At 39.6% G+C, this 4,455-nt stretch overlaps 1 long non-coding RNA gene across 1 annotated transcript in view; it reads left to right on the forward strand.

Annotated features, from left to right (window-relative positions):
- The window catches only part of LOC111723735, a 134,003-nt gene extending 130,072 nt beyond the window's left edge, over positions 1–3,931 (forward strand). Inside the window, exon 6 of the long non-coding RNA XR_002772218.1 lies at positions 3,822–3,931. This is a non-coding gene — a long non-coding RNA (uncharacterized LOC111723735). The remainder of the gene's footprint in view (positions 1–3,821) is intronic.
- The last annotated feature ends 524 nt before the right edge of the window (positions 3,932–4,455 follow it).

Genomic DNA, 4,455 nt, shown 5'->3' on the forward strand with positions numbered 1-4,455 from the left:
GGGAGGGTAGGGTAGGCTGCTGCAGGTGGGAGGGGAGGGTAGGCTGCTGCAGGTGGGAGGGGAGGGTAGGCTGCTGCAGGTGGGAGGGGAGGCTGCTGCAGCAGCTCCCACCAGGTAAGGCCCAGTGTCCAGGAGTGAAGGCAGCTCCCTGCTATGCCTACTCTCCTGAAAGGAGCCTAGCCAGGGGCTAGGATAAGTTTGCTAGAACACTGGAACCTGCTTTAGTCTTCCTAGCCCTCGAGCCCATGCTTGCTATGTGCTTAGTTTTTCTTACAAGTCCAGTCATGCTTTCCCCTTTCTTGGCCTACTATTTTTGTCTGAGATTGAAACTAGCTTGGCTTTTTGATATGTCTGGTATCCTTTCCACAGAACTTCTAGTTCGATGCTTTTCACAAAGGGTTACATAGTCAAATGCCCTTGGAGGTGAGCTGGTAGGATTCTGTTATTGAACAAAAGGCAATAGGTAAGTATATAAAGAGTTACAGCCTCTTTATTTTTTCTGGAAACAGTCCTTTTAACTCATTTTTAGTTTTCCCACTTGTTTTTGAGGCTCACCAACTTGAAATTATTTGTCTTCAATCTTTACTTAAGGAAAATAGCACTACTATTAAGAAGAAGAGAGGTAATTGCCCTTTGGCCTCAGGGATAGGGAGACGATCTGGGTGGTGTGATTGAAACCAACTGCGTGGTGCTTTTTCTGCTCCAACAGGAGCCACCTCAGCTCAGCCCCGGCTGTTTATTAGATAACAGGAATGTGGCACCGTTGAGGATCAGAGCATCTAGTGTTTTTCATGAAATTTCTCAATTTATAAATGTTGAAAAGAATTTAAAAATGTTAAACCACTAAGTCAACCATTACTGTGAGTTGCAAAGGAAACTGGCCAGCGAGTCAGATTTGGCTTATGGGTGTCCTGCTGTTGTATAGTAGATGCACAATTGGTGCTTCTAGACGTCCTTTCATACTGTTTCAGCTCTGAACTAAAACAAGATTACTGTTAGAGATGTCTCATTTCTAAGAGTCTCCTGAATACTCTTTCAAGAAAGAAAAGGCTGTAGCACTCTCTTCTGAGTCTATAGCAAGCCTCTGAAGGATTCTATATGTTAAATGGGTTAGTTGCTGTTCACTCAGTGTTGAAACTTAAGGGGTTTGGGTGTTCTTGTTTTCCATTTGGCACGTGCTACTTATGCATAAAAAAAAAATTAAACTGACATGTAGTGAGAAAGAGTTACTGGAGCCTGAAAGTTGGTTAATATCAATTACATCCCCATGTCTAATAACCCATGCCTGGGAAATGCGACTTGTTTGCTATAAATACCCAATGCCAAATCAAGAATAAATAGCTGCTTTGTTTTAGTCAGTATTTACAGCATCACTTTAACTACTTTGACCCTATTCAAGGAGGTAATGAAGAGCTGGGTGCCAGTGATGTTGATAAACTGTGGCAATTTCTGCATTGTGTCCTTATGGCTGCCTCTGCTTCAGCCTCCATTATTTAAATTGCTAGTCATTACAGTCATGCTGTTAACTGGAAATGCAGCGAGATGACACATCGGAACAGGGCCAGCAGGACACTGTCAGCCCTCCTTATTGAGTGCCACATTCTGGAGTGGGAGCAATAGTTACGAAAAGGAAACACATGAACCACCTTCCTAAGGCTTGAAGGCTCAGGAATTCTTTGCAGTGCTGGTAGGGTGATTTTTGAGTTCCCACATGTAGGTATTTTTGGACATTAGACTCAAAGCATAGACAATATTCCAGGCTATAAAAGTTTAATATTTTATTTTTTCACTAAAATCAAAAATATCTAAGCATAGCTCAGGCGAGTTTATTCTTCCGCATCAGGATCAGATGCAAAAGTAATATAGGAAGAGAAGATTGTTCAGTCTGAGATATGGAATCAAATAGAGTCATTGTCCAGTCACTTGACTCAATTTATCAATGTCATTTTTAGAAAAGTGCATATTTTATTACTGCAGAGCTCCCATAGGCCAAGGAGCCTGTCAGTCTTCATTACTTGATTAAGACTCACAGTTAATGGAGCCCATGCATATTCAAGTAGCAAGTGCTTTCTTTTGATCTAGCCTCGCACTCCATCCATCCTCATCTATCCAGGGAACCTCTTACAAAAGCATGGCCTCTGGCCAGTTGTTCAAGACCTACAGGGAGACAGGGATTAGAGGAGACTTTTGTTATTTGAGATTTTTTAAGAAGACCTAGAATTCCTTCTTAGCAAGAGATAATCTACAGCAGCACATGTCTTTCCTTGGAAAACTTTGTTGTTTGGGGTGGGACTTTTTGTGCATTAAAATTAGAGAAATTCGGCCCTGTGTGTATGTTTTAGGAGAGAGAAAAGGTCTATTTACCTCGTTATTTCTTGTCACGTTCCCTGTAAACTACACATACAAATCATAAATAAGTGTATGTCGTACATATTACATATACATTTGAAGGGCAAGAACAGGGAAGATGTCTATTTTTTGAAATATGCTTCTGTCCTGGGTTGGGCACTTTTGCTTTTTGTATCATTCAGGTTGCTTCCAGATGGAAGTAACAGTATCCCAGTTCAACTGACTTAACAACAATGTTAAATGTAAATAAAAAATAAGGCCAAGCCAGAAATCAGCAACAAAATGATCAAGAACCAGGGTTCTTTCTATCTTTTATAAATATCTTTCTGGTGTTAGTTTCTTTTTGCAGTCTTGTCCTTGTATGGTCCCAGGTTGGCTACGACACTTCTAGGCATCTTTAGATGCAGTGTTTCAAGGCCAGAAATGAGAGTGAAACTCATCCTTCCAGGTGTCCTTTGTTTTCTTAAGAGTGAAGAAAACTTTCGTAGAAGGCCCCTCTACCCTCATTCCTCCTGATCCTCCACCCTCTGCCAATAATTCTCCTTCCCAGTTATTTAGCCAGCATTTCAACCAAACCTGGAAATAGTTCCTTATAAGGGGAATAAAGTTTCCTTGGTTTTCTTAGTCCAGTCAACGTCAGCCTCTTGTCCCTGGGTCTGGGGTATGGGCAGTCAATGCCCGAATGAAACCCCAGAGACAGGTGCTGTTGGAAAGGAGGGGAGGGAGAAATAACACTGGATAGGAACTCAACACATCTCATTTAATTCCCCCCCAAACTCTATACCAGACGTCCAGAATACTCAGAGAGAATGATCTTTTTCATTGTCATAGAACTAGAAAGCAGAGAACCAGGAGTTGAATCCAAGGGATTCTGCCTCTAAAGCAAATCTTGGTATAGATCAAACAAGGGGGAAATATCCAAAACCAGAGTGACTACATCATTGGTATACTCCAAGGAAAATGGTAATGGATATATTTCACCCACAAATCAGCAATATTTTGGGGATATAAAAATAATATGTGCATTGAGGCAATTTAGAAAATGTAGAATATAAGGAAGAAAATAAATATTATATATAATTCCACTATCTAGCCATAACCACAATTAACATCTTGGGGAGTTTCTTCTTTGTCTTTCTACAAACAAACACATTACATATACGTTAAAAATGGTTATTAATCATTTTCTATATAGATTAGATGCTAATATATAAATATACATTATATTTATACAGTGTTTTGAAATATATTTATATGTTACAAATATATTAAAAATGGGCTACAGAGACTGTTGCTGTCTTGCTGTTCCAGTTTATATCACGTATGCTTTTGTGCAGTTTCCTATAAACTATTCTACAGGAACACCACTTTTAATGACTGACTATCCATTTGATAGATAACGAAATGTATAGAGAAGCCCTTTTTTGTTTCTTTACGAGCATCCATATGTGACACTTGTTTTCCTATTTCAGCAGGACACAGTCTTTGAAAGAATGGGTCAGGAAAGCAACATTTGAAAGCTGTGAACATTCGAAGCATTTGGCAGGTTGCAATCCAGACATGCTGAATGGTCTGCCTTCCCAACGAGAATGTGTGAGAGTGTTTTTACTCCTTCTCGGTGGTTCTTGGCTAGGAATTTTCTTTTCTTTTGGAGTAGGTTTGGAAGTTCTACATCAAGATTTTGCATTCCATAGATGGATTTTTAGTGATGCCTAATTGTCATTTCTCAGGGGATTGCTGAGAGTTCATTATGCTTCTTGTATTAATTGTACAAGGCAAAAATGGAACCTAAGTGATTGAGGAAAACCCTACCAGCTTGTACTGAAGTGGTATTTGACCTGGTCTGTCCTACCAAAATTGAAATAAAAACCTCCATAAATGCCAATGCATTGTTAAAATGTTCAGATAAGTTATTTGTTTCATAAATCAATAATTTTAACTTTTATGATAATGTGGAAGAGAAAAGGTGGTATGAGACTTTCTGAATATGCCTATAATTCATTCTCTCACAGCCAAGATAAGCAGCACCATGAATTACAGGAAAAAACATTGGCCAACAGGCTGCATCATTTAAAGACTGGGCACTTGTGAGGGATGCACGCAGCC

Source organism: Otolemur garnettii, unplaced genomic scaffold, assembly GCF_000181295.1.
Source record: "Otolemur garnettii isolate 467f Iridium unplaced genomic scaffold, OtoGar3 scaffold00015, whole genome shotgun sequence".
NCBI lineage: Eukaryota > Metazoa > Chordata > Mammalia > Primates > Galagidae > Otolemur > Otolemur garnettii.